At 45.2% G+C, this 16,560-nt stretch overlaps 1 protein-coding gene across 1 annotated transcript in view; it reads left to right on the forward strand.

The window, feature by feature from the left end:
• Positions 1-15,276, forward strand: part of LOC144106212 (uncharacterized) — a 56,046-nt gene extending 40,770 nt beyond the window's left edge. Inside the window, exon 3 of the transcript XR_013308932.1 lies at positions 15,084-15,276. The gene's annotated coding sequence lies outside the window, so the exon portion shown is untranslated. The remainder of the gene's footprint in view (positions 1-15,083) is intronic.
• The last annotated feature ends 1,284 nt before the right edge of the window (positions 15,277-16,560 follow it).

Genomic DNA, 16,560 nt, shown 5'->3' on the forward strand with positions numbered 1-16,560 from the left:
AAAGCTGGCAATCATTTCTCTCCTCTGTAAATTCTTACACAGATACACATAAAGTGTACAGTAGACTAAAAGCACTTAAAGGGCATAGTTCACATCCAATTCCTCTTGTTAGCACTGCTGGTGATACATTGGAGCACCAAGCAGATACACTAGGCAAACATTTTGAATACACTTTTAGCTCAGCACATTATACAGATTCCTTCTTGAGATACAAGCTAGCTGAGGAGCGCAAACCTATTCACAATAATAAAAGGCCATCAGTAGAAGGATACAATAGCCCATTCACTTTACAAGAGTTGAAAGTGTCCTTAGGCACTTGTGGGAACTCAACAGCAGCAGGTCCTGACAGGGTTACATATGGAAGGCATAGGCACCTGCATGAACAACTCTTGAAACTATCCTGTGCCTGTTTAATAAGATTTGGGCTGCTGGACACCTTCCAAAAGCCTGGAAAGGAGCAATTATTATTTCGGTATTAAAGCAAGGCAAAGGAGCCACACTTGCGGCCAGTTATCGGCCAATTGCCCTAACCAGCTGTTTATGTAAGCTCTTTGAAAAAATGGTAAATCGTCGCCTTGTGCATTTTCTTGAAATCAATGGCCTTCTTGACCAGCACCAAGCTGGATTTAGAGCTAAACGATCAACCACTGGCCAGCTCGTTGCCTTCGAGTCCTACGTAAGGGATGCCTTTGTGCATAAGCAGCACTGTTTATCTGTTTTCTTTGATTTAGAGAAAGCTTATGATACCATATGGCGTTATGGTATCCTCCGTGACCTGTTCGCTTTTGGGATCTCGGGAAATATGCTGTACACCATTCAAAGTTATCTGTCTGAGCGAACATTCAAGGTCCGTGTAGGGAATTCGATATCCAAGCAGTTTATACAAGAGAATGGTGTCCCTCAAGGCGGCGTTCTCACCTGCACTCTTTTTATAGTGAAAATGAATTCATTAAAGAGCGTCCTGCCTAGATCTATATTCTACTCCGTTTATGTCGACGATATACAAATAAGTTACAAGTCATGTAATTTGTTCATCTGTGAGCGGCAAATACAGCTAGGTGTAAACAAAGCAAAGTGGGCAGACCAAAATGGATTTAAACTCAATTCATCAAAGACTGTAAGTGTACTCTTCACAAAAAAACGTGGTATTAGGCCTGAACCCGACATCACACTTAATGGGCAGAGTATTGCTGTCCAAAGGGAGCACAAATTTCTTGGTGTCATAGTCGACGAAAACCTTACATTCATCAAACACATTAAACACCTTAGACTTAAATGCATTAAATCAATGAAACTTTTAAAAATTCTGTCCCACCAGTCCTGGGGTACAGATCGAGACTGTCTGCTGAATCTTCTGAATATTGTAATTCTGTCACGTATAGACTACGGCTCAGCAGTGTACGAGTCTGCACGAAAAAGCACCTTAAAAATGCTCGACGCTGTGTACCACCTGCTTCTGCGGTTGGCTACTGGTGCTTTCCATACAAGCCCAATTGCCAGCTTGTACGTTGAGGCGGACCGATGGTCACTTGAACGACGACGGAAATACACAACTATAACGTATGCTACTAAGACATTATCTCATGCTGACCATCCATGCAACGCGCTGTTGCGAAACCCAACCAGTACACTGCTGTTTGCAAAAAGACCGTCTGAAACCCCACCCTTACCCATTAGAGTCGCCACACTTGTCCAAGACATGAACATACCACTGTCCAACATTCTAGTAACTTCTAATAAAGACACAATTGCTCCCTGGCAGGTGTATCCAGTTGGCTGCGACACATCTTTTCGTGAGGTTGGTAAGAATGGGCCACTAATTGCCATAAAACAGCATTTCTTATCCCTACAAGCAAAATATCTGTGCACAGAGTTTTACACTGATGCCTCAAAGACATCCTCAGTTTCATGTGCAGTTTAGAAAAGTCAGTTTTCTGAAACAAAAACCATGAATAGACACACAAGCATATTTACTGCGGAATGTCATGGTATTCTGTTGGCTGTTAGATTCATCCTGGAAAAGAAAATCCCAAGCTCTGTTATATACTCAGATTCTCTAAGTGTGATTATAGCCCTGTCTTCTGGAAAACCCTGTAAAAACCCTGTAATGAATTCCGTCCTGAAATGCTTTAAGTCTGCATGCACATTTAACCTCAAAATTACAGTAATCTGGGTACCACGTCACTGTGGAATAAACGGAAATGAAGAAGCTGATAGGCTTGCAGCATCAGGTGCCGAACTGAGTAGTATAGATATAAAAGAACTCCCGTACCAGGACCTCAGGCCATATATTAGGACTGCACTTCGCAAAGAGTGGCAGCAGGATTGGGATGACGAAACAGACAACAAACTGCACACAATAAAACCACAGATTGGGAGGTATGTCACAGAAAAACAAAATAGATTCAAAGAAGTTGCTCTCTGCAGACTAAGGATAGGACATACATTTACCAAACACTCACATATTCTACAGGATACTCCGGCGCCGCAATGTGCGAGATGTGGAGCCCACATCTCGGTTGTCCACACACTAATCACATGCCCCAGACTGGATACACAAAGACGACATCACTTCCCTGAACTGTACACATTTAAAGTACCAATGCACCCTTCATTATTTTTAGGTGATCACCGCATGTTCTCATTGGATAGGGTTTTTAAATTTTTAACTGATGTAGGTTTTTTACGAGGGATTTCATACTCCAAGTAATCTCAGCACCTCCTCAATGCTGAGGAGAGTGCTGAGCTTACCCATAACTGCCAGAAGACGCCTCGCCCTCCTTGCTCATTCAAGGACTATGGTTGAGGCTATCTGGCTTCGTCTTTCATATATAACTCCTTTTAAAACAAGTTTTAAGCGCTACATCACTTTAAGCCATTCCTCCAGATATTTAAACACCCTCTTCCAACTATAACCATGCACATACTCAGTACTCTTAGGCCCTATACACCTGGATTTAACTTTACCATCTGCACACATTTTAGCCCGAGTCGACCATAAACCTTGTGTTTGGCGCTCTTTGGCCCCAGTTGCCCTTGCGCCATTAAAAACCTGGCATCATCATCATCATCATCAGAGACACGCGGTATAATAATAGCATAAAAAATGGAGTGATACTGCTGTAAAAATAAGAATAAATAAAAGATGGCTGGACTTTTACTGGCGTAAGTGCAGTGGAAGGCACTCAGAGATATGTAGTAATGCGTTTCCCTTCGCATTTACAGGTAATAATGTTTCGGTGGACGGAAAAAGTTGCTCTCAGAGCAAGTAAATGAAGCGTAAATTCGGATATAAAGGCTACAAAAGACGACCTTGGTTGGACCGGACGTGTGTCTGTTCGTCTTAGTATTCAGGCTGATGTTTTTTCAAGGAATTTTAAGAGATTGTTTGCCTAGAAGTGCTATGCACAAGTCCTCGTCCGGCTGCTCCTTGGGCATTTTTGATATGATGATTCCTGCACTAAAATTGTTATTTTCAAGATTTGAAGTATGACTTATTGCATGCTCAGGCGCAAAATCTATCTCGCTTGCCCTCACAAAGAAAAGAATGATCATTCCATTGTCGTAACAGTGTGTCACACAGCCGGCTCATCTTGAAACCGCAAGCGAATTTAACAGACCAAAATGACAACAAAGCAGACGGGACAGCGATGAACCGTTAAGGTTTTTTTTGTTCTGTCCCGTCACTTGGGCTGACAGTTCTGTTCTGGCATATTTTTTTTTTGTCTGTGCATGTCTTTGCGCGGCAGCTCTGGTTCCTGAACCAGAGCTCTTGGGTTACACTCCAGAAAAGCAGTTTCCACTTCTGATTCCTAATATGCAATATAGACTCAGGGCCACCTGCCTCGGTGTTAAAAAAAAGCACCAATGAAAATGGGAGAGAACAGCTGCATAAATCTTTCGGTGTAAATAAGGGACCGAAAATGCAGACTTGCACAGGTGCGATCATGTGCACGTATATAGAAATGCACAGGTGATGATAGGATGCGATCCGACCAATCTGCTTTAGCAGAAGTGGACGTACATTTCTCAGTTAGACTGATCGGCTTGCCAGTGCGTTTTACTGCTAAAGCCATGTAACTGTCGTGCTGCTAAAGCAAGGCCAGATGCTTATACCTTACGCTTTCGATGTACTCGAAAATAAGCTGCTTACATCTGGCGACGATGTTCATTTGGCAACGCAGCTTAGCAGCTTGATAATCCGTTTCACGTACCGTCGGGTGCAAAAGGGACAAACCCTCCTCCAAGTTCCGGCCCGTGCCACTCTGCGTAGGGGCGCCACCTGACAAAGCATTTCTGGTGTCAAAACGGGCCCGCAGCGCCAGCCTCGACACCAGACGTGTTTAGTCAGGTGGCTCCCCAACGTAGAGTGGCGCCGGTCGGAACTTGGAGGGGTGGGTGACAGGGGGGTATGTCTTTTACTTCTGCCCCTGATGATACAGCTGGATTTTGCCGTTGCTAAGTCTTCTCACGCTCACGACCACGCCGAATCTCGGCTGCTGAGGGTGGCTGATGCAACAGTCTTCCATGGCGAAATCGCTGCACGCCCCCACGCGACCTCTACTCTTGGCCGCGAGGAAGACGAATCAGCCATGGGCGCGTGAGGTGCGCTCGGCCTATTCATGTGATCAGGATGCAACACCACCGTCAGCAACGACACTAAACTTGCTAACGGATGGTTCACAGCCTAGCCCTGCGTGACTTAATAAGCCGGGCGCGTGAGGAGCCCTCGTGCAGCGCTATAGAAGTGCTAAGCCAGATGACGTCATGTCCATCGCCGGAGCGTTCGCTACAACAGATTGCCTCTGTAAAAGCCTGTTAACAGCAAGGAGAATCGATACATACATGGCGCCCCTGGATGGCCTGAAAGCAGTGGGCCATCCTGCGCATATGCCCGTTTAAGAGGCGTTTCAGAGACAGGAAAGGAAATCAAGGAACAAAAAATTACGCCACGATCAAAGGTCAATCTGATCAGAATGCTGGAGCATGAACCGTTTCCATGATCGGTGACACTCCAGTGCTTAGGTTAGGCTTTCTCAATTTTTTTCTGCAGTTCGCACACAGATCTGCTACACCTATCGAAGGCATTGCTTCAAACATGTTGTCTTCCGTAATCAACCAACTGGTTGCGCTGCCACTTCCTGAAGGAGTACGGCAGCCATCACATTGTTGGCACCACGCGTCCATCTACCCCGCACCGCATTCCGCGATGAAATCACTTGTATCGCGCTGCCAAAGACCTCACAGCTCAATTCACAACCATACACAACACTGCACCACGTTTTTAGGGCGAGGCACAAAAGTGCACAGTCCACGCGCCCGCGCTGCTTTCGTTTCTCTGACGTTTCGCCCTTAGCCTGCACACGTCGTTTCCGTTTTAAATAAGATTACGTCACAGCTCTCTCTTTTTTCCGCCCCGTCCGACACACACTGCAAGCAAGACCATTTTACTGCTCCAAGTCCGACGCGTGTCTTCTATTTCTCCCCGCTCTTTCGTATCCCCCATTATACTGTCCTTTCGTTCTCCCACTTTCTATGCCTGCCCGAGAAACACTGCAAGCTCGGCGCAGTGCCTTTTCCTCCAGAGCGGTTTACATTTTCGTCCTCCCTCTACTACCTCCCCTTTCTTCACGCTTCTTCGATGCGTGCCCTCCCGTAGGCTTGTTCCGGTAGTAGTAGTAGTAGTAGTAGTAGCAGTAGTAGAAGTAGTAGTAGTAGTAGTAGTAGTAGTAGTAGTAGTAGTAGTAGTAGTAGTAGTAGTAGTTGCAGTAGTAGTATAGTAGTAAACATTTATTCGTGAAAAGGGCATTAAGGGCGGAAAAGAGCGACAGCGAGTGGAGCCTTCATTTTAATCGCTCTGGCTTGGCTTGGATTATGACCTTCCGCTGTGTCGCTAGGTGCGGGCTGGACAGAGTGGCCTCCCGCTGGTCCTCCGTTTTTTGTATTTGCATTTCTGGAGGTTCAGGGCCTGCACACCCACACGTAACCTGGTAGGCTCTGGGTCTTGGTCGCTCCACGGACATGCTTCTTTCTGGTGTTCCGGAAAATGTACGGTACTTATGTAAATCCGGGGAGGTACCAATCTGAAATTCTCTCCAGACTCTGGCGTAATTGGTGTGCTCTGAGTCCCTTGTGGCGAAGACGGCAATGCTGATGTTGTGTGCGTAGATGTTATAACCGTGAACCTTAGACCACTGGGACGAAGTGAGTGGTTGGAATGGTTGCGGGGTCTTGGATTGTGACCGCTCGGTTTGTATGTTCTCGAGCTAGTCGCTCCACGATGTTATTACCCTCAAGTCCCGAGTGCGCCGGGGCCCACGTGATTTGATGTTTGAGGGAGGAGTTTTTAGCCAATGGATTAGTAGTGAAGTGTAAAAGTTTTTTATGTATTCTGTCTGGAAGAAAGAGCCGACATGCCTGTTGGCAGTCGGCAATTATGTGGTGTTCTCGACTGGTTGCATCTCCATGGTGGACGGCTGGTACTCCCACAACAGCCTCAGTTTCAGTAACTGTGCAATGTAGGATTGGAATGCTAGGTGCTTCTTAGCAGGAAGAGTCTGTTACTACAGCTACAGCAAAGTTTAAGAATTTTTTATATAGGGCAGCGTCCACGTATACCGCCTTCGGGCTTCTTCCTTTTCTGCGCTTTAGGTAGTTCACTCTGGCATTTCTCCTGCCTGCATTGTTAAGTCGACATTTTTCAGGCAGAATTACAAAGGCATTAATATTTACGCAGAATCCCTATGCGTACTTACAGCTCTCCACTCGAGAAATGCAATCCTTACGCTACTTGGTCACATCATACGCAACATAGCAATAGCAATAGCTTAGGGAAAAAGCATAAAACTCTGCTGGGTACCGAGTCATGCCGGAATTGAAGGCAAGGAGAAAGCAGACCTCTGCGCTGCTCAAGCTCGTGGCAAGCAAATAAAAAACGTAAATGTACCCTTTAAAGATTGCAGGAACTTAGTGCATCGTAAGCTAGGAAAAAAATGGCAGTCCGCTTGGAACAGCAAAGCAAATAAGAAAATACACTTTGTAAGACCAGTTTTAGGTGAATGGAAGCCCTGCGCCCACCAGGGATGTTTCAAGGAAGTTATCTGCTGTCATCGTATAGGACACACACACCTCACGCATAACTTCCTACTGACAAAACAACTCCCTATCTGAATTATGGGAAGATGAGCTAATAGTAAACTATGCTTTATTTTCGTTCAGAAAATTCGAAATACTAAGAAAAAAGGATTTTGCAGTTATTTTACAATGAACACGCAACATTCCATCCGTGAAGGTGAAAGTGTTGATTTTCAGATGTTTTTAATTTTCTAAAAAAACCAGGTTTGTGAACAAATTGTAGGTTTCATTAAGTGTGGTCAATTAATCACAACAAACAGACTTTTTTAACCACACCTAAGACACTTTCCAATTTCTGAGAAGAAGTCGAAGGTCTTCATTTAATTGTTGGGAGCGTAAAAATCCTTAACCTTCGTGCTAGAAGCCCGTGAGCTTCTCGATGTCTATCAGTGCGGTTTCAAAAAGGCATGCTCCACAACAGACCACCTAGTTCGCCTTGAGAATACTGTCCGTGAGGCCTTCATACACAAACAACAATGTCTTGCTGTTTATTTCGATTTAGAGAAAGCATATGACACAACCTGGAGGTACGGAATTCTTCACGACCTGGCTGAACTTGGCATTCGTGGCAGGATGTTGAACTGCCTAAAAGATTTCCTGTCAAACCGTTCATTCAATGTACGCCTCGGTTCAACCCTCTCGAGAATTTTCATTCAGGAAAATGGAGTGCCTCAAGGAGGTGTCTTAAGCACGACCCTCTTTGTTGTCAAAATGAATTCTATTAGCAAAATAATTCCAATGTCTGTTATGTATTCGATCTATGTCGCTGATCTGCAGATAGCTTGCACGTCCTCAAACATATCAACATGTGAAAGACAAGTGCAGGTAACAATAAATAAACTTTCAACATGGGCTGACCGAAATGGTTTCCGGTTCTCCCCACAGAACACACTGGCCATTCTTTTCTCGCTCAAACGTGGCCTACAGACAGATCCTAGACTGCACCTGAACTAAACCGAATTACCGATAAAAAGTGAACACAAATTTCTGGGCATAACGTTTGTCAAAAAACTGACCTTCTTGCCCCACATAAAGAACCTGAAGAAGAAAACTTCTCGATCATTAAAGATCTTAAAGGTGCTTTCACATAAACGCTGGGGGTCTGATAGAACCTGCCTTTTGCACATCTACCGCAGGATAGTTCCTTTTTGCCTAGATTATGGTTGTATAGCGTACAACTCGCTCGACCATCCTACCTTAAGCAATTAGACCCAGTACATAATTCAGCTTTGCACCTTGCAAGTGGGGCATACAGGACATCACCAATAAACAGCCTATATGTCGAATGTAACGAACCAGCCCTCGCAGATAGAAGAGCCATGCTCACATGTGCATACGCCCTAAAAACCCGTTCACTACCAAAACATCTCTGCTACTCCATAGCTACGAAGTGCCCGTCTAAGCAGCTTTTTAGTAACAAACCGAATGCGACGAGACCCCTTATCCTCCGTTTTGAAGAAATTTTCCAGGAATTGGGTATTTTAGACACACTACCTGATGTCGCCCAGAGACCCAAACCACTGCCACCTTGGTACACCTTTCTCGCAGTAGGGGACTACACAATGACACAATTTCAGTAAAAGCAAACTCCACGTCAACACATACTACAAGAATGTTTCGCACTAGAGGAAAAGTACAAAGAATACACAGCATTTTATACAGACGGTTCTAAAACATCACTTTAGGTAGGAAGTGCTGTGGTGCAAGACAAATGGGAAAAGGTAGTTCGGTTACCTCAGTGCGCGTCAATTTTCTCAGCTGAATGTTATGCCATTTCGGTGGCGGTATCAAAAATAGTCGAAAAGAACATGTGTGACCACCCCCGCCCTATATCAGATTGGGCGTTTGTGCACCTGTCTCTTCGTGATAGTCAGTGCGAAGTTATTGGTGGAAGACTGCATGATGTATTCTGTCCAGAGCTGCTCAGGAAACAATACTTAGCTGCTTCATCTGCCTATGATATACTGATTTCTGCAGTAAAATTGTCATTTTTTAAGCTCTGAATTATTCTTGGTTCGATATCAAAGAGCCAATTCGTTGGGCCTCACAGAGACAATAAGAATTGTTCCTCGTCGTGGTTGGTCCTAAGGCAGCCGCCACACATTTTGAACTGCCAGCTCAGCGAAGCTCATGGATTCACTTCAAATCAAAGAGAACAATAATAAATCGTTCAGTGTGCTCTCCTGTCACTGCGTCTTTTTTTTTTGTAGACTAGTTTGCGAGCCAGATCATTCGCAACAACACTACGGGAGAACAACTTGAAGCACTCTGCATTGTTTTCGACTTTATGTTGTTGAATTTGTTTTGCCGAAAATTTTGACGAAATTTTTAATCAAATGACTTTCATACTGCTGACCATCTTGTGCAGTCTCTAAAAAAAAGAAGTGAGACAGGGGGAGAGAGAGAACTTCCACAGGAGGAAGTTGGGGAAATTGGAAGCAGAAAAAAAAGCGTCATCAGGTCAAAGCAAAATCATCCAGCTACTGTATAAAATGACGGGACATTTCCGTCCTACTGCGGCTACTGAATTGGAGCAGGTGCCATGATGAACTCACTGAAGACCCTGATGGCTGTTGTCGCTGCAGTTTTCATCATTGTTATTCTGTACTCTGCCGGAAATCATGCAGCAGAGGTAAGTGCTAACTTCACATCGTGTAAATTCTACGAATTACAGTGTAGCTTGATATGCTAAAAAAATGGACGCAGTCCGAATGAAAACTGCCTTCCCTTTACTTTGTAATGTGTTCCAGGGATTGCGCTTGTTAAAATTGCCCTATTTGAACACAGATAACATACGCATGTCAGTAGGGAGCTTTGCTTAGTGGCTGTATTTGTAGAGTATGCTGAGAGAAATAATTTACGGATCATGAGTACCTTCCTTCGCAAACGAGAGCACAGCAAGTGGACGTAGAAAAGCTCCAATGGTGAGACTAAAAATGGAATAGACTTCATACTATGCCCTCACCCTGGCATCGTGCAGGATGTGGACGTCCTCGGAAGGTTGCGTTGTAGGCACCACAGGATGGTAAGGTCTGGAATTAGCCTAGACTTGAAGAGGGAACGGATGAAGCTAGCGAAGCGGAAGCCCACTAACGAGTTAGTGGCAAGAGCGAAAGTAGAGGAATTGAGGATATCGCTCGAGAACAGATATTCGGGTTTAACTGAAGACGACGACTATAATGTTAACGCTATGAACGATGACCTCAAAGCTATCATTACGGTGTACGCAGCACAGGTAGCGGTAGGTTGCTTCGACAGGATGCGGGCAAACTCTCTCAGGAGAAAAAAGATGTGATTAAGAGACATCAAAGCATGACAACATCAAACCCCACATAGAGAATACAGCTGGCAGAACTCAAGAGGTGAACCGAAAATCATGATCAATGAGTCAAACAGGCAGAGCAGAATGCTGGGTCTAAACATTAGCATGCAGAAAGCCAAAGTAATGTTCAACAGTCTCGCAAGAGAACAGCAGTTCACGATTGGCAGCGAGGTGCTGGAAGTGGTAAGGGAATATGTCTACTTAGGACAGGTAGTGACAGCTGACTCGGATCAAGAGAGGGAACTACGTGTAAGAATAAGAATGGGGTGAAACGCATATGGCAGATTCTCTCAGATCATGAATATCAGTTTACCTGTATTCCTCAAGAGAAAAGTGTACAACAGCTGTATATTACCGGTATTAACCTACGGGGCAGAAACGTGGAGGATATTGAGGAGGGTTCAACTTAAGGACAACGCGAGGAGCTATGGAAAAAAATTATAGGTGTAATGTTAAGAAGCAGGCAGAGTGGGTGAGGGAACAAACGCGGGTTAATGGCATCCTAGTCGAAATCAAGAGGAAGAAGTGGCCTTGGGCCGGGCATGTAATGCGAAGGCAAGATAACCGCTGGTTCTAAAGGGTACCGGAGTGGATTACAAGAGAAGGCAAGCGTAGCAGTGGGCGGCAGAAGGTTAGGTGGGCGGACGAGATCAAGAAGTTTGCGGGCATAGGGTGGCCTGAGCTGGCGCTAGACAGGATTAATTGGAGATACAGGAGAGGCATTTATCCTGCAGCTGGTGTAGTCAGGGCTGATGATGGGAATGATGAACGATATGAATACAGAAAAGCAATACACTCAATAAAACCCAAGGAACACATCACATAATAAAACATTAGAAATAACGAAAATGCAAAGCACATTACAATACATCCCACTCTAATTATTGCGGGACAAAAATGGGAAATTACTGCAGGGAGTTTTGTTCTGAAGTGGTTTGAGGAAAAAATGAAATTTTGTATATCGAAGTTCGTGAAGATACGTGCGATGTGGTAATAAATGTTTATAGCGGACGTTCTAAGTGTTTTGTGGAGAAGTAGTCGTCTGTTCAGTGCAAAGTTGAGAAAATTACAGACACTGAAGGAAAACTACTTTCGCTTTTTTTATTTCAGGGCGTGAGACCAGCGCTGGATTACCCGCATGGTTGACGGTGAGTCGAGAGGCTGACAAATTAATACTTAATAAAAATAACTGCTTAGTTCGAAGTCGTGTGCTCTTTAAGTGTCTCCATATGGTGCATGAACAAAAGATGCCTCTTTGCGTTCTGAGGGTCATGTACTTCCAGCGCGCTTCATTCATTTTGAGCAGGATGTTTTGCGCAGCAATCAGCAAAATGTGCAAAACACCTTGGGTGTGTGGGGGAAGCCATACGTGCACTTTTGTCATAGTGCAAATAAAGTCATCATCAGCATCATCAGCCTTACTACACCCACTGCAGGGCAAAGGCCTCTCCCATGTCTCTCCAATTAACCCTATCTTTTGCCAGCTGCATCCACCCTTTGCCTGCAAACTTCTTAATCTCATCCGCCCACCTAACCTTCTGCCGCCCCCTGCTACGCTTACTTTCTCTTGGAACCCACTCCGTTACCCTTAAAGACCAGCGGTTATCCTGCCTTCGCATTACATGCCCTGCCCAAGCCCATTTCTTTCTCTTGATTTCGACTAGGATGTCATTAACCCGTGTTTGTTCCTCACCCACTCTGCCGCTTCCGATCTCTTAACGTTACACCTATCATTTTTCTTTCCATGGCTCGCTGCGTTTTCCTTAACTTAAGCTGAACTCTTTTCGTTAGCCTCCACGTTTCTGCCCCGTAGGTGAGTACCGGTAAGATCATGATGTTGTACACTTTCCTTTTGAGGGAAATTGGTAAACTGCCACTCATGATCTGCGAGAATTTGCCATATGCGCTCCACCCCATTCTTATCCTTCTAGTTATCTCCCTCTCATGATCAGCATCAGCTGTCACTACCTGCCCTAAGTAGACGTATTCCGGCACAATTTCTAGGCTCTCGCTGCCAATTGTGAACTGTTGTTCCCTTGCTAGGCTGTTGAACATTACCTTGGTTTTCTGCATGTTAATTTTTAGACCCATCGATCTGCTCTGCCTGTCTAACTCGTTGATCATGATTTGCAGCTCACCTCCTGAGTGACTCAGCAAGGCAATGTCATCAGCAAATCGCAGATTATTTAGGTATTCTCCATTTATTCTTATTCCCAACTGTTCCCAATTCAGGCCTCGAAATACCTCCTGCAAACATGCGGTGAACAGCATTGGCGAGATCGTGTCTCCTTGCCTGACGCCCTTTCTTATTGGAATTTTATTGCTGACTTTATGGAGGACTATAATAGCTGTGCAGTTGCTATATATATCTTCCAGTATTTTGACATAAGGCTCTTCTACCCCCTGATTACGCAATGCCTGTATGACTGCTGAGGTTTCCACTGAGTTGAATGCTTTCTCGTAATCAATGAAAGCTATATATAGAGGTTGGTTATATTCTGCGCATTTCTCTATCACCTGATTGATAGTGTGAATATGATCTATTGTGGAATATCCTTTAAGAAAGCCTGCCTGATCATTTGGTTGATTAAAGCCTAACGTTGCCCTGACTCTATTAGCGATTACCTTAGTAAGTACTTTGTAGGCAACGGATAGTAAGCTGATCGGCCTGTAATTTTTCAAGTCCTTGGCGTCTTCCTTCTTATGAATTAAGATAATGTTTGCATTCTTCCAAGCTTCTGGTACAGTCGAGGTCATAAGGCATTGCGTATACAGGGTGGCTAGTTTTTCTAGCACGATGTCCCCTCCATCCTTCAACAGATCTGCTGTTACCTGATCCTCCCCAGCTGCTTTTCTCCTTTTCATTGCTTCTAAGGCTTTCTTTACTTCATCTTTCGTTACTGGCGGGATGACGCATTGCTGTGCACTGCTGTCTTTCTCATTAGCGCTTTCTCATTAGCGCTCTGATTACATTGGCTACTGTACAGGTCTGTGTAGAACTCTTCGGCTACGTTAACTATCTTATCCATATTGCTAATGACATTGCCCTGCTTGTCTCTTAATGCATACATCTGGTTTTTACCTATGCCTAGTTTCCTCTTCACTGTTTTTAGGCTACCTCCGTTCTTTCTAGCATGCTCGATTCTCTCCATATTAAACTTCCTTATGTCGGCTACCTTTCGCTTATTTAGTAACTTTGATAGCTCCGTTAGTTCTATTCTATCGGTAGTGTTAGATGCCTTCATGTTTTGGCGCTTCTTAATCAGATCTTTCGTCACCTGAGATAGCTTCCCGGTATCTTTTCGAACTGTCCTGCCGCCTACTTCTACTGCGCACTCCGTAATTATTGATGTCAGATTATCGTGCATTGAATTAACATCAAGATCATCTTCCTCAGTTAAAGCCGAATACCTGTTTTGCAGCGCTATCCTAAACTCCTGTGCTTTCCCTCTTACGGCTAACTCGTTAATGGTCTTCTTCTTCGCTAGCTTCTTCCGTTCCCTCTTCAAGTCTAAGCTAATTCTAGACCTTACCATTCTATGGTCGCTGCAACGCACCCTTCCGAGGACGGCCACATCCTGAATGATGCCAGGTTTAGCGCATAGTATGAAGTCGATTTCATTTTTAATCTCACCATTGGGGCTCTTCCAGGTCCACTTCCTGTTTTCTCGTTTGCGGAAGAAGGTATTCATGATCCGTAAATTATTTCTATCCGCGAATTCGACTAACTCTCCCCTGCTATTTCTAGAGCCTATCCCATAGTCACCTACCGCGTGGTCGTCAGCCTGCTTCTTGCCCACCTTCGCATTGAAGTCGCCCATCAGTACAGTGTACTGCGATTTTACTTTATTCATTGCTGATTCTACGTCCTCATAGAAGCTTTCAACGGTCTGGTCATCATGGCTGGATGTGGGTGCGTAGGCCTGCACCACTTTCAACTTGTACCTCCTATTCAGCCTAATTACTATAGCTGCTACCCTCTCGTTAATACTGTAGAGCTCCTCTACGTTGCCAGCTATATCCTTATTAATGAGGAAACCCACACCTAGTTCTCGTCTATCCTCTAACCCGCGATAGCACAGTATGTGTCCGTCCTTTAGTGCTGTATACGCCTCACCTGTCCTCCTAACTTCGCTAAGCCCTATCACATCCCATTTAATTCCCGCTAGTTCCTCAAACAGCACTGCTAGGCTAGCCTCACTAGCTAAAGTTCTAGCGTTAAACGTTGCCAGGTTCAGATTCCAATGGCGGCCTGTCCGGAGCCAGAGATTCTTAGCACCCTCCGCTGCGTCACAGGTCTGACCGCCGCCGTGGTCAGTTGCTCTGCAGCCGCTGGGGACTGAGGGCCGAGGGTTGATTGGTTTGATCATAGAAGGTTGTGGCGAAGTACTACACCAGGGTGGCCAAATCCTGCTCTGGTGAGGGAGTGCGTTGTCGGTTTTGGTCACCGAGATCAGGCCGCACTCCAGGCCTGGTTATGCAATTCCATCGACACGCGGATTTTTTTTTTAAACCCGGTGGAGAATTGCGCGGCACCAGGATTTGAACCCCGGTCCTCTTGCACGCGAGGCGGATGTTCTACCTCTACGCCATCGCTGCAGTAACAATGTCGTAATATTTCCTCCAGCGTCACGACGTGGGAGCACGTTGCGATGTCGAGGCCAACTGTAAAATAGGCCTTTGCTGTGCCCGGATGACTCGAGAGGAGGGAAACAAATGCCGAGCGAGGAACAGCACAGTCGGCCTGCGCTGCTCGAAAAGAAGGTGGCCCAAAAGCAGCATATATAAAGCCTACATCGGAGGCTGCCCCTGCGGCAAAGGTGAGTACGCTGTATCGTTGCGGCTATTCTAGGTGCGCACTCTCCAGCAGCTTAGTATGCGAAGGAAATGATCAAAGACCAAAGTGTTGTGCTGTTTGTGAGAACATCTTGAGTGGACTTGGAAAAAACGTAACGAGAACAGAAATGAGATACGTTTTTCTGCTCTTCTGGATTAGGTTTAACTGATTTTACGCACGCATCCATGAGCATTCTTATTGTTCTTAAGGTGATACGGGGCTGCGAGACGAGGTTTCTTGCAGTTTGTGATTGAGACAAGAATAACAAATTAGGAGCCCTATTTTATAAGGAGGACATGACGTAGTGCGACTTTGCAGCATTCGTGGGAAGCGACCAGACGATTGTTTCATTGGGGACCAGATCTCACCATTGGCTGCACATCGCAACCATTGCCGAGCCGGTGCGTGTGGCGAGAAATGTCTTCGGCACGACCTTGTGACTTAGTTTAAAGCAGTCGTGCAGTCACTATTGCATCACAACAAATGAAATGATATGGGGACATGGATACTCACAGAATGCGGCCCCTGGATAAGACTTCAGAAGGTATTTCGATGGTGAAAACCTTTTTTAAGAGCCTATAAATGCAGTTGCTCAGCATTTTTTTGGACGACATTGCATTAATTTATTTTTGTCAGAAATCATTTATTTAAGCTATAAGTGCTATAACCTATACATGCTGGCCCCATACCCTCAACAGAAGAAAGAAAAAAAATTGAAAATTGGTTTTGAGGAAAGAAAATGGCGCAGCAACTGTCTCCCATATCTCGGTGGACACCCGAACCATGCCGTAAGGTAAGGGGTAAGAGACGGAGTGAAAGAAGAAAGAGAGAAAGAGGTGCCGTAGTCGGAGAAGGAGAGCCTGGCAGGCTTTCACGGGCGGCGATCGCCGCGTTGCCTGCCCGACTATCTCGTCTAGCTCCGTCAGCGGGCGGGCACCAAGACGATCCGGTTCACTGCATGCTAGTCCGGCCCTATTTGCAGGGCACGCATGTGCAGGAAACATGCGGTCGAAACTAAATTGGCAGAGTTCGCATCAGAGCTAAAGTTTTTTGTCACAGCGAACTCGAACATTTACAAAAATTTTAAATTTTCCGTCCCATTGGTAAGCAGCACAAAAGAAGAAAAGGTGCCCCCCCCCCCCCCCCCCCCCCCCCCGTCGGGAAGACGTTGAAGTAGCGCGCGTTAGCAGTTTGGTTTACTAGAATTGATATGAATGATGACATTGAAGTGAGGTAAAGAAATAGAAATACGAATTTGACATCTTGG

The sequence above is a fragment of the Amblyomma americanum genome, chromosome 10, assembly GCF_052857255.1.
Source record: "Amblyomma americanum isolate KBUSLIRL-KWMA chromosome 10, ASM5285725v1, whole genome shotgun sequence".
Classification (NCBI taxonomy): domain Eukaryota; kingdom Metazoa; phylum Arthropoda; class Arachnida; order Ixodida; family Ixodidae; genus Amblyomma; species Amblyomma americanum.